This window comes from Triticum urartu, chromosome 3 (genome assembly GCF_003073215.2).
Source record: "Triticum urartu cultivar G1812 chromosome 3, Tu2.1, whole genome shotgun sequence".
Taxonomy (NCBI): Eukaryota; Viridiplantae; Streptophyta; class Magnoliopsida; order Poales; family Poaceae; genus Triticum; species Triticum urartu.
Window position 1 is genome coordinate 731,010,652 of NC_053024.1, and position 15,011 is coordinate 731,025,662.

Consider the following 15,011-nt stretch of genomic DNA (forward strand, 5'->3'; position numbering starts at 1 on the left):
TGCAAGCATGAGAGAACGGAATGGGCGATATCGGGCTGATCAAAGGGGGATTGCCTGGAAGCTCCGCTGAAAGGGAAGAAGAGGTCGTCGTCGACATAGTTGATCACAGGGGCATCAGCAGCAATCTCGGGGTCTACCGGATAGAAGAGGGGAAAGAAACAATAAATACAAGCAAACATAAGCATGAAAGGACAACAGCCAGAGCTAGATGTGTTCTAACGCGGTGCTACATGATACCGGCGAAGGGGGGAAACATACGGGGATGTTTTCCCGAACTTTGGCATTTTTTGGACAGATGAAACGGAGGGGGAAAATTGCATGTTCGCTATGCTAGGGGCGTGTGGCGGACAAACGGACCGCGTATTCGGACTCGCCTCGTCGTTCTGAGCAACTTTCATGTTCAAAACTTTTTCATCCGAGTTATAGATTATTTTATATTAATTTTCAAAGTTTTAAATGATTTTCTAATATTATTACCATTTAAATTATTTCAGAAAAAGGAATATGACGTCATCAATGCATCAGCGGTCAACTGACCAGCTGACCAATCAATAGGGCCCACGCGGGGCCTGTTGGCAGTACTAGGCGATGCCCAGTCAGCCATTGACTGGGTCAACAGATCAGGGGGCACGTGGGGGCCACCGGTCAGCGACCCAGCGGGTGGCCCCGAGGCGGCCACGTCGGCGCGGCTGGCGGTGAAGCTCTGGCGACGCAGATCGCGGCGGCGGGGCTCGAGACTTCGCCGGAAACGTGCCACAGGGGGGCGTTTCGAGCGCGGCCGAGCTCGTTCGGAAGCTGGAGGAGCGGCGCGTCCAGCGGTGGCCTCAGCTCGGGCTGAGGTGGGCTGCAACGACGGTGGCGTCGAGCAGAGGCGCGACGGCGCGCGATGGCGGATTCGGTGATGCAGGGCACGGGTCGGCGTGCGGAGAGGGCCTACGAGCAGTCGGCGCTCGCGCGCGTCCGATGGAGGTAGCGGGAGGCTGCGGGGAGGCCCGTGGGGACGGCGGTGATGAGCGATGCGCCGGCCGGAGTCGGGCGCAGATGGATCCTATGCAAGGGGACATGGGAGGACAAGCGGAGGGCACGGGCGGCTTCACCGCGAGGACCTCAGAACGTGCTCGTGCTCGGCTAGCTCGGAACGAGCGGTGGCCATGGCGGCGATGGAGCAGGGCGGCTGTGGCCTACGGGGCTATGGCGACGGTGGTTACGCGCTTGGAAACGGATGGGGCGGTGAGGGGTTACGCGCGGGAGCTCACCGTGGAGCCGTAGGGGATGGCAGCGGGCACGATGGAGACTCGAGGTGGCCGGATTCGTCGACGGAGTGTGTCGGAGCCGAGGAAGAAGCCGGTGGCGGGGAAGGCGCCGCGGGGGCGTCCGGCTCGAGCGTGCGGTAGAAGAAGATGCAGCGGAGGCCGTCGAGGCGGAAGGGCACTTCAGAGGGAAGATGGGGCGGCGCTCGCCGCGGTGGTGCCAGACGGCGGCGACGCGGCGCTCAGGCGAGACGGAGCACGCGAGGTGGAGAGTGGGCGAGATCTGGGGGGAGAGGGAAAATATTTGCGCGTGGAGGGGGCTGACGAGGACGAGGTCGAGGGGGGAGGGCTCGTCCTTATCCCCGGCGTTGCCGCGACGTGGGGCGGCGACCGCGGGCACAGGCGCTCGGTCGCCCGCATAGTGAAGACGACGCGGGGGGGGGGGGGGCTGTGCGGCCTGGGTCGGGGCCAGGTGGGTTGAGGCCCAAGGGGGGGCGCGGTGGCCAGCTAGGCCAGTCGGCCCAGTTGAGGGGGGGGGCTTTCCTTTTTTTAACTTTTTATAAATATATGCTTTAAATAGATTAGGGCATTAAACCACTCTGCAAAAATGTTGGTTCGCCACCAATATTAAGAAGTGCATATTTGTCACATGATCAACATTTTAGTTTTCATTTTTGACAAAATTTGAATTTTGACTTTAAACTCGATTTTGATTTTGAGTTTGAACTAAGATTTGGATCAAGCGAGGATTACAAACAGTAACCGTGGTGACGTGACATCATTAGCTGAGGATTACTGTAGCTTAATTATCCGGACGTCACGGAGATGCGCTACTGAGGCCGTGATTGAGGGAAGACGGCGGGGAGTATGACGAGGTCGGGGAGGAGAGGTTGGAGGGATGGTCGCGGGAGTCAAGCTGCCACGAACGGCAAGTCAACGACACGTGCGGCATGGGCACACGACCACCTTGCCTCCCGTCAATCCGGTCACCCATGAGAGGGACGAACGCGATCACGAGTTCATGTCCATGTGTTGTGCTGGCGGTGGAGGAGGTGAGGTGGCTCATCCTTGCGAGCTTCTTGCTAATAGGGTCGTCGCGGTCGTCGACGGGGATCAATTGACCACCGGCATGCGGCGGCTCAGGTCCAGACTGGTGCGCGGCCATGGGGCCATGGCCAGGCAGATCCACAAAGCCAGGGTCAACAAGAGCGTCGTCCTAGACACACTGATCTGGGGCTGCAGGTAGTTGATCTGGAGCGTGCACGGAAGGTGTTCGATTATATGTCCTTCAGGCAGTTATGAAGAAAAGCGTGGATTACAGATCTGTATTTAACCCTATTATCTGTGGGCATGCAAAGTAAGGTGCACAAGAGATTCCTACCAGCATGACACGCCACGGTATCTCTCAATCACATTATCTGGTTGCTGATTGTTTCCTGAAGAACGAGCAAGCTGATGCGAAGACAACATTGAACAACATGATGGAATAGAGTCACTCATCAAGGCCAGCTCCATTCCAGTGTCTTGGTGGCACTTTTCAATGATGGTCAGGTTTAGACTGCAAGTAGCTTCATGAAGTGTATGATCGAGAAGGGAGTCACACAAAACATGGATAAGATACTAGAAGCTCTTTCAAGATGGGCCATATGGAAGAGGTGTTTGGTCATGTCAGTCTGATGATGGAATGTGGTTGTATGCCTGATCTACATAAGTTGACACTTTTACCTTTTTGATCGATGTGGCAATTCCAAGGTTCGCTTTTTTCGACTTTCACTCATGTAGTATTTGAGAAGAGCATCTGTTTTTGAACCATTATTTAGCTTAGAAAGTCTCCTGCAGAAACAAAACTGCTTAAGAAAGTATAGGTCTTAACCTTCTCGCCTAGATATTTCTAGGATGTAAGCCATTAATTCAATTGGTGTACCCATCATAATGCATAAAGAATCAGTTCATACTTAGTTGGTTCTTTTATTTTAGAAAACTATAATTACAGTCAATCAATTATTTATTTGCTTTAATAAGATTTCCAAGTTCTACATATTGTGAGAATATTGTAGACAATAGGTATTAAATTTTGAATTATTTATTTGTTTATTACACCATCGTGTTTTTTTGAGGGATTATTACACCATCGTGTTGAAATAAAGGACATGAACCTGGGGAGGGGGTGTCTTTTTTTAATTAGGAGGGGGGTGTTCTCCCTCCCTCCCCCCCCTCTCTCTCTCTCTAAAAACATGAAAGATTTATTTTCAAGTAAGATCAACAATGAAGTTAAGGATAAAAAAGATGTAACCCTTCACCTGAGTAATGAAGAGGGTGAGTCTCAGGCCTACTATCCTACTATTGAACAAATTTTTGGGCGTCGGGCCTGACTCGGGCTTGAAAGTTCAAGATTGAGCTTTTTAAACCTGGCTGACTCGAGTAATTCCTGAATTTACCCCCAATGCACAATATCACAGGGAAGAGGGCGAGGGCACCTAGGTGGATATGGCGCCGACAGGAGGACAAGGGAACTTAGCCGTATCCACCCATCTGCCAGTGAGAAGACATGCACACGCATGACCGTTCACGTCTAGCTACTGTGGTTTACGCCGCCCTGGATGAGGCTAGCGACACCGGTCCCCTAGGTGGACAAGGATGACCCGAGGAGTATGTTCAACACACATGAGGAGAGCACATCACCATCAGCGTCAGTGATCTCTGTGTCTCAAGTGTGAGTGTGGCGGAAAGCCGCGGTTGCCTTGGGGACGTGCACAAAGTGCAGGTAGGTGGGCACAGTGTGGGTAGCGACGTGTGCACAAACCATGGGTGGAGAAGGTACATGTACGTGTGGATGGGGTCCTTTACATTATATAGTTCCCGTCCACCCATTGCAACGCACGGACATTTTTGCTAACATTTGTGTAATGTATTGCTAGAGATTGAAAAAAAAATCAGTTAGTACATCTGATGTAATGTACTGCTAGAGATTTGAATTTGTTTCAAGCACTATGATTTTACATCGAGATGTGGTTTCTTTGTAACAGGGACGATGAACAAGATGGGGATGAGGAGGATGGGGCCTACAGATGGTTGCTATGGATCTGGAGGTTGATACTGAACATGAGTTTACTACTAATCTGGAGTAGTAATATTGGATTACAGGTCACGGGTTAGTAGTTAACTGCAGAATATTGAGCACAGGTTAGTAGTTCACTGCAGAATAGATGATCAGTAGTTAACCGCGGAGTATTTGGTCTTTGGGATACATGTGAAACAGAACGTCAGATTTTAATCCACATGCTCTGTTTTGCTTCACAAGTACATACTCTGTACATCATATAATTCCGTGTTGTCTTGAAGTTTTCTCCTGCAAATTTAATAATGTGCCGAAGAAATTGTATGGTTCCTTTCCATTGACATTCTAATTGGTATGTGTCACTCTGTATGGTGTATAGATTGGAGTGGAGTAAGTGGGAACCAGTACATAATTTTAAGTTGCAGCTTGCTAATTGTACGCAAGTGTCAGTGTGCGTGCCGCGTTTTCCTGAAACATGCAAAAAAATGGACAATTTTTTCAGAGTATGAAGGTGGTTAGCTAGCACCATTTGGAACAAGTACGTCAAATCTTGGATGGGAAGTGTCCAATTTGCAACTTCAAAAATTGTTTCAAAAAAAGACAGCAAGGTTTGGCAATAATTTAGTAAGCAATTTTCATGACTGATGGGCTGGCATTGGAATTTTCTGATTGTGGATTGTGACCCGTCACGAAGGCCTCTACACGCCGCCGGTCGGCTGCCGGCATTACGGTCCAATCACCGTCTTCTTTTTGACATCAAATAACCCTCTTGAGGGTCATCATGTTAATCTTTTAGAATCACTAACAAATGTCGTATGACTGGTTTTATCAGACATGAAGGTGGAGCGGCCCAGCAAGGAGTCCACCGGGAGGGTGATTATTTTGCATGCCTGATTATGGTAGAAAGTAGCCCTTCTGAACATTACTCATCATCGATGCCTTGGAATGGGATAATGGAACACTATCTGTTGTTACTCATTGTGTTTGTATCCCGTTGATGCTCCATTTTAAAAAATAAAATCCGCCCTTCATCGAGAAAAAAGAGGTATGCCTTGGGTGCTGAACTTGGAATGGGATAATGGAACACTATCTGTTGTTACATTCTAATTTCGGTTGCTTTTGAGTTTTAGATTTTTTCCCCTTTTAGCATGGTAATTTGCTGGGACCTGGGAGTCTCAATTTTAATTTTTGAAGGATGGTAATCAGATTTATGTCGGTTTTATCTTCTCAAGAGCAAGCAAATTATAGTTCGTACACAACATTTTGACATTCAACATGTATGTACTACAATTTCAGAAGGTCAATAATACCCAATGCATTGCCTTCCATGAACTATCTTGGTCTGTTATGTGGATGTTTTGCTACGAACCCTATTTTAATTCGGTGCCTAGGTACTATTTTATTCAACATCGGTTGTTAAAACATTCAGTACCTGTGCAGCTTAAAATGCAAAACCTGATCTGTGTATTTTGAAGGGAAAAAAGTCTCGTGTAGTATGTGTATGTCTCACTATTTGATTGTTTTTTGTGTATTTGAACTCCATGTTGGCCCCTTTGCACAATCTCAATACGGGAAGCATCACTTTTTTTTGCCACAGAAATGATGGAAACTAGATATATGGATTGGATAAATTCATGCTAAGTATTGATCTAGAGCTTGGATGTTGAGCCACCAAACTTCATTGTAAAATTGGGATATTTATCTCCCGTTGCAACGCACGGGTACATTTACTTATTCAATAATGTCTTCAGATTCAATGAAAAACTGGACTCCCATGATTGCGGTGGTGTATTATTCGTCAAAAAGTAGTATTGTCGCCTTTTGATGTTTTCATTCACATCCATGGTCAAATATGCTGCTTGGATGAAGCAATCGGTCCTTATTTTTAATAAAAGTTAACGTCAAGTGATTTGTTTGGGCAAACCCAAGTAGTTAAAGAAAGAATAAACTCTTTCGAACCAAACAACCAGCTGTAAAAAATCCCTAACAAAAATGCTCTAAAAAATATCTGTAAAAATACTTAACACGATAAAAATAGCTTTTAAATGTTCACTGTTTTACATATGTTCACACCACTTTTTTCAAACAATTATGTTCGCATTTTTTAAAAACCTAAAAAAATTCCATTTTTACTAAAACAAAGTCCATTAGGAAGCGTACAACAAAAAAACATTCTTTTCGTAAAAAACATCTGTTCAAAAAAGTACTTTTTCCGTAAATATATATTCTTTTTTAGAGAAATGTTCCAATTTTCATAAAAATGTTAACTATTCTTAAAAAGTGTCCCAAATTTTGTGAAAACGTCAAGTTTTATCAAAAATAAGGAATTTTCCATGTTTAACCTTACTTTGGAATTGGATATAAAAAATGGTGCACAATGGCACATGTGCCTTTTTTTCACCCGGTGCAACGCACGGGCATTTGTACTAGTACCTACTAATAAAGCAAGGTGCGTTTCTCTGATTTTTTCATCCGTTCACTGTCAAAAAGATTTTTTTGTCTATTCGAGGTGGTACTAAATTTTTGTGTGTCTATCCACTACAAAGAAAAAAGGCTTGATCAGAATTCCATAATTGGGCTGCGCGCACTCCGGCCGAACGAAGCCAGCCCACTTATTATTGCCCATGCAGTTGGGAGACCTTATTAGTCGCATGGAGCGATAAATAGCCGAAGCTTCCCACGGGACGCCTAAGACTGGGCTGACCCGTTTCTCATTTTTCGTTATTCTTTTTCTATTTTTCCTTTTTAGTTCTTTTACCTTTCTCTTTCAAATTTCCTTTTTCATTTTCCCTTATTTATTTCTATTATTTCTGTCAGTAAAATTTTTACAAAAATATTTAGAATTTCATTTTTTTTCAAATATAAAAAATGGCCAGAATTTATAAATATTATTCCTGTTATGAGAAATGTTTGAAACTTATAAAAACTCAGTCTCAAAAATTTTCTCTACATTCTAAAAATGTTCGAAACTTATAAAAATTCCGTTTGTAAAATGTTTACGTTTTCTAAAATATATTCGAAATTATTATTTTAAAAACAAATATTATAAAATACACCATGTAATAAAATATTCTTGTTTTAGTGAATTTCATAAATCTAAAATAATATTTACGTCTAACAAAACATTTTCTGAAATAATATTTACTAAAATTTTGTCCATCCGTCTATTAGAACAGGAAAGACGCCAGAATTTCATACATGGGCCGCCCCAGTGTGGCTCAGCAAATCCAACCCAGTTATCTTCGTGCCCACACAGCTGGGAAAACCATATTTAGAGCCGCGAGCGTCAAATGGTTGTAAATTCGCACAGGGCGCCCAAGCTGGGCTGAACCATTTTTTTTCGTAAATTCATATTTTCAAAAAATTCATAAGATCCTTAAAATTCGAATTTTCTAATAATATTCAGAATTTTAAAATATATTTCGTTTCAAAAAATATTCAGAACAATAAATGTTTGTTGTCATTCTAAAATAGTTGCAAATTTGCACAGGGCACCCAAGCTGGGATGAACAGTGTTTTTTGTTCTGTGTTACGTTCTACTTTTCTTTACCCATTTCTATCAATTTTTCTTTCTTGTTTCTTTTGTGATATTTTTTCAAGTTAAATTCCTTTCTCCCTTTTTTAGTAAATTAGATTTTTTTTCAAAAAAGTTCATAATATCAGAAAATATCGAAATTTGAAAAAATGTTCAGAATTTTAAATATATTCCGTTTTGAAAAATATTCAGAATATTAAATATTTGTACTCATTCCAAAATTGGCTCAGATTTAAAAAAATGTCCATTTTTCTTTGTGTTTTCTGAAGTTTTATTGAGATTTTCCAAAAAAATGCATTTTAAAAATGTTCCAAATACAAAAAATATTCTTGTTTTAGTGGAATGTTTGCAAATTCAGAATAATGTCCGTGTTTATGGAAACACATTAAAAAATTATTCATGTTTCGAAGAATATTCAACAATTTATGTCTGACATCGGAGTATGATTTTAATGGTTTAAGATGGCCATTGGTTGGTAGGACTCATTTCTTCAAGTGGCTAGCAGCATATAGTCGGGTCTTTAAACTTGATTTCGATCCTTCAACTCATGATTTTTTGGATTTTTTCGCTCCTTACAAACACATGTCGTCTTAGAGCCTACCAGTGTGTTGGCCCATACACGAACTGATGTGCATCCTACACGCTATTTTATGCCACAAGCGTCATATAGTAGCTCCCACTTAATTGGCCCAAGAAAAAAATTGCTCCATCGCACATGAAGTATTGGGCCTCAGCCGCACTCCCCTATTGTCATCCGAGGGAGCAATTTTTTTCTTGTGCCTATAAAATAGAATATGTTGGTTTGGTCGGATAAAGAAATTGTGGGCACTTGAGCGCTAAAATGATCAAAGAGAATAAACCCTAATAAATAGAAGACATTGATGTCTGGTTGTGCGTTAGATATGCTAATGAAATGGGATTTATGCGCTACAATTAGTAATCCATCTGGTTACGCAATCGTAAGAGAGAGAGTGGTCGAAGCAACCATGTCTCGAAGGTCAGCCGTAGCTACCAAATGAGAAGGCAGACACAATCCCGAGAAAGAGGCGAACCCAGAGGAAAAAAAGTCACGGGTTGGATGGTTGTCACCACGCCGACTAACTCCACAAATATCAAGATCTCGAGGAACAAACATGACCCGCAATAAGACCAACTCCTCTCTCTATCGCATCGCTATGGAGATCGTTTTTGGTGGACACATCAATTATCTCTCCTATTGCTTCTCGCAAAGTAATATCTCTCCCGTTGCAACGCACGGGCATATGTGCTAGTATATACTAAAGGGTTTCCACCATATGACATCCAATTTGGTTCTTTAATGTTCAAGATTTGGTAAAAATATTCGAGTTTAATTGATCGGTCACAGGTTTGCAAAATATTCGTGTTCTTAAAAATATTTACATTTTTAAAAACAATGTTTGACATTTGTTTTCTGGATCTGGTGCTACTATTTGATTCTTTTTAATATATGGCGCCGCCTTTATGGACACCAACGCCTGAGACCTCTAGTGGTTAGCACTACGTGGACTACAGTAAGAGTTCCTTGTTAGATTATATAGGCATATGTCTGTATATGGTAGATTATGATTTCTAGTCATCTCTTGCCTTATCTCTAGGAGAGACTTCTTGCCCTCTAAGTCTTGTACTTTATATAAACCGTCCGATAGGCTCAATATAACATCAATCATCAGTTCCATCAAATCCCTCTCCGCTACTTCTAGGAAAGTTCCTAGACCTAACCTAGCCACCGCACGCTTCCGCAACGAGTCGTCCCGGTAAGGTTGATCTCCATAATCTCCACCGGCGGCAGGGCGACCCGTAGCAGGATTCGTCCGCCGATCTGTGATCGGTTGCCCTGATCAATTTTTTCGATCTCTTGATCGGTTTTCTCTTCGCCGGTCATTTGGCCATTATTTTCTTTTTTGATTCACCGAGCATAGATTGGATTGCGTCGCCCACAGCTGCCATCAACCCTATCTCTGTTTCCCTTCCAAGTTAAATTTTCTTATACAATTTCTTTCATAAATTCAGAATTAAAAAAACATCCAGAATTTCAAAAACAAATCAAATTATAGAAAAATGTTTAGAATTCCAAAATTTTGTTGCTATTTTGAATTCAAAACTTGAAAAAGTTTCCCATTTTTCAAAAACTTTATTTTTTTCAAAATTGTCCGATATTTATAAAAAGAAAATGGCATATTAAAAAATTCTCCAAATTTGAAAAATATTCGTGTTTTGGTGAAATTTTCACAATTCAAAATAATGTTAAAAGATACACACTTTCAAAAAATGTTATGACTTCTCAACACATGTTCCCGTTATAAAAAGATGTTTGCAAATTCAAATTTAAATGCATACTATTTTTTCTTTTGTTGCAACGCATGGCCTATGTGCTATCTATCTATATCTATACCCCTACTTATAAAGCAAGGTGTGTTTCGCCAATTTTTTCATGCGTTCACGGTCGAAAATAATTTTTTTTCTATCCGAGGTGTTACTAATTCTTATGTGTTAGTTTGCTAGAAAAAAAGGCTTTTCTAGAATATCGTACGTGGACCGCGCGTTGTAGCCCAGCAAAGACAGCACACTTTTTTGTGCCCACGCAGCGGGCAAAATTCTATTTTCTTCATGGTGCGAGAAATAGCTGGATATTCGCAAAGTACAAGTGATAACGGGCTGGCCCATTTTAATTTGTTTCCGTGTTTTACTTCTATTTTTATTCTCCTAACCCTATCTCTTTTCCCTTTCAAGTTTATTTTTCTTATACAATTTATTTCATAAATTCAAATTTTTTAAAAAACATTCTGAATTTCAAAAACAAATCAAATTATAGAAAATTTTCAGAATTCCAAAATTCTGTTGCTATTTAGAAAAATATTCAAAACTTGAAAAAGTTTCCCATAGTTTTTTCAAAATTGTTTGATATTTCTAAAAAGAAAATGCCATATTAAAAAATTCTCCAAATTTGAAAAATATTCGTGTTGCAGTGAAATTTTCACAATTCAAAATAATGTTAAAATATACATGTTTTCGAACAATGTTATGCCTTTTCAACACATGTTCCCGTTCTAAAAACATGCTCGCAAATTCAAATAATGTTCATGTTTTGGTAAAAGAAGTTGGTGTTTTCAAAAAATGTTTGTGAATTTTAAAAAATGTTTCTATTTCCAATTTTGTTCGGGTTTTTCTGATAGTGTAAATAATTTTTAAAAAACTATTCAGGATTTAAAAAATGGTTCATGTTTCCTAATTCAGAAACTTCATACCTTAAAATCTCCTCTATTGAAAGGAAAAGTAGATTGAATAGTTCATGGCCTTCTCTGGCGTACGATGACGTAACAAAACTCTTAAATGCCCTCGATCAGCGAATGGAAAAATAGCGGATTGATTACTACATACTTGGCGAAACCGAGAAGCTAAATCTTCCTTTTTTCACATGCACATAGGGTTTTGCTTGCGCATATAATTCTCACTAACTTTAAATGCATACTATTTTTTCTTTCGTTGCAACGCATGGACAAATGTGCTATCTATACCTACTAATAAAGCAAAGTGTGTTTCGTCAAAATTTTCATCCGTTCACCATCAAAAATAATTTTTTCCTATCCGAGGTGGTACTAAATTCTTATGCGCTTGTCTGCAAGAAAAATTATTTTGTGTACATGGGCCACGCGTTGTGGCCCAGCGAAGCCAGCCCACATATTTGTCTGCCCACGCAGCTGGCAAAATTCTATTTCCCACACAGGGCGACAAATAGTGGGAGTTTCACACAGGACAACCAATAATGGGCTGCCTCATTTTTCTTTTATTCTGTGTCTTACTTCTATTTTTATTTTAGAATTTATTTTGTAAATTAAAAATTCTCAAAAACCGCTAATGATTCCCATATCTCTAGGAGAGACTTCTTGCCCTCTATGTCTTGTACTCTATATAAACCATCCGATAGGCTCAATATAACATCCATCATCAATTCTACTAAATCCCTCTCTCCACCAAATCCCTCTCTACTACTTCTAATATGGTATCAGCCACAAGTTCCTAGACCTAGCCGCCGCACACTTCCGCAATGTGTCGTCCCGGGGAGGTCGATCTCCATAATCTCCGCCGGCGGCAGGGCGACCCGTAGCAGGATTCGTCTGCCAATCTGTGATCGGTTGCCCTGATTAGTTTTTTTGATCTCTTGATCGGTTTTCTCTTCGCCGATCGTTTGGCCGTTATTTTCTTTTTTGATTCACCGAGCATAGATTGGATTGCGTCGCCCATAGCTGCCGTCAACCCCCGCGCGCCTCTACTCCAAGATCGATGCAACCCCTCGGCTTCCACTCCTAACCAGCGGCCTCGCGCGACATGCTGGCCTGTCACGGCCGTCCAGTGCTCTACTGTCCATCGGTCTACGTCGGCCGTCGCAGCTTCTACTCCGACATCAGCGCGACCACTAGGCCTCTTCTCCTACCCGATGGCCTCGCGCGACGCGGCAGCCTTCACAGCCGTCGGCCGCGCGTCTGTCAGTTGGTCGCTTTGCGCCGGCCGTCCCATCCCTGCTCCGAACGGAATCTACATCACCTACTGTCTTTGCCGCAGCCGTATGGCCATCTCGCACGACGCTGCGGGCCGAGCAGCATCCCCAACCTCGTGTGTTGTCGGATTGATCACCCGCCCGCCCATGATCCGCTCCATCCGCACCGCGCCACCGACTTGATCGGTCGATTGCACGCGTCTCTAAAGGTCCCGTGAAGGTTGTCCCTGAATACAGTGCAACCCTCCACCGATCGAGTAACGGGTTACCGCTGCGTCACCCCATCAGGCCGCAGTGTCGTCGCCTCCTGGTTCCCCCTGCGGCTCACTGACTCGCGCTCCTCCGCTGCATCGCCCCTTTGGGCTGCAGCGTCGCGGCACGTGGTCCCTGCCTCCGCCCGAGGCTGTTCCCATGGTTGCATCGACCCATGCACTACTGCTGCGCCGTCCCTTCGGGCCGTAGCACCGTGGCACGCGGTCCATGCCACCGCCTGATGTCATCCCGCCGTCGTCCCAACCCGCCTGCTGTCGCTGTGTCGCCCCTTTGGGCCGTAGCACCGTGGCCCGCGGTCCACTCAGCCGTCCCCGCGCGTCGACTTCCCGTGGTATGCACCGTGCCGTCTCCCTCGACGCGGGAACGTGCTACTTCTTGAGCTTGCGTTGCTTTTTTCTTTGAATAGGAAAGGGTGATGCAGCAAAGTAGAGATAAGTATTTCCCTCAATTAAGAACCAGGGTATCAATCCTATAGGAGATACACACAAGTCCCCAATCTATGCACCTGCACAAACAATCAAACACTTGCATCCAAAGCAATAAAGGGGTTGTCAATCCCTTCACGGTCACTTGCAAAGGTGTAGCGACCCGACCTCAAATAGTCAAGTCTCTGTGCTTCAGTGTCATCCCTGAATCGGTAATGCTGACACACACAGTACTCGAAGGATTTATAACAGAGTGGCAATCATACACTTATTACATCGAATATCTCAAAATAGAACTTATTACAATGAATATGGCTTAAGGCCATCTAATACGATAACAGCGGAAGGCTTGGAAGATAAAGCGAGTCCATCAACTCCAACGGCATAGCTGAGCTGCAGGACAACGACCTAGTGAACCTTACTCCTCGTCTGAAAAGTCTGCAACATAATACATTGCAGCCCGAAAACGGGTCAGCACATGGAATATGCTGGCAATGTAACACAGTAGAGTAATGAACAGAATAAATGCTATCACTACATGCATATATGGCTGGTGGAGGCTCTATGGTTATATGGGTTTTGCGAAAAGCAAATTTTTCCCTACAACAAAGGAATAAATTTTATTTAACTATCATGGTGGTTGAAACATTGAGAATGGTACCCCCATCTCAATCCTAATTAAAGTAATCATTAACAACCCAACATATTAATTTAGAGTGATGAGATACGATAGGATAATCCAAGTACCAGATACTCAAGTTGTCCATAACCGGGGACACGGCTAACCATGATTAGTTTGTACACTCTGCAGAGGTTTGTGCACTTTTCCCCACAAGACTCGATCTCCTCCGTTGGATTTCTCGCACTACATGGTGTTTGAGAAACGGATGACCGAGACACAGTCTTTCAGAAGCAATAACTCTAACCCCGGGTAGACAGTACCAACCTACATCCCTCTACATCTGCTAGCCTACCACTGGAAGAGGTCATGCAACTTACTCAAACTATGCTAGAGCCCATAATAGCTTGTGGCTGCACACAAAAGTTTCTAGCATGAATAATCTCACGATCCCTTTGAGCCTGGATGGCGGACCGTAGTAGGATCACATGGTATATCCCCGGGATCTCGTAGGACAACACTGGATTCCCTAGGTGCCCAAACAAGCAATCCACCCAGATGTGTATTAAGGTTGCCACCTTAAGTTAAACCATTAATTAACAACTCATATCTGTCATGGATACACTCAAACCCAATCCACGTCTACGAGCATAGCATGACAATATAAGCATAACGTAGAAGTAACTCCCAAGGGTTTGATAATAAAACAGGTAATAGGTTCTACCTCATCACTACTTCCCAACCCACAAGTTAATCACATCCTAATCATGCAGTGTTTGAGGATTGGAACTAATGCATAAAAACTGGATATGAAGAGGTTATGATCAATGTGTTACTTGCCTTGCTGACGATCCGCAAAACCTAGAGACTCGTAGTAGCACGCTTCGCACTCCGGGAATTCTATCGCAAACAATCAATAACATACATAAGCAATCAATCAAAGATGCACGGGTAAAACTCAAATAAGAAGATCTAACCAGAAAGTTCAACTTAAGAAGTCCGGTTTGCAAAAAGAATCAAATCAAACGGAGCAACGAAACTCAAACTGCGAAAGAAACAAGATATGTTTACTAATCTGGACTAAAGTCAAATTTTACAATACAAAAATCTTGTTCAAGTTTGTTAAACAGAAAGAGGGCTTCGAGACGAAGAACTAGGTGCTTGAATCTCCTGATTCCGATAAACGAGCGAAAAGTTATACTAAAACGAAAATTGGATCAGAAATCGCGATCGAAAATAATCGCGAAAAACCCGAGAAAAAGAAAAACTGACGAACAGGCTAATGAACGAACGTTCGCTGTCTGCGGTTAACGGGTGAAAACTGTTCGTTAAAAC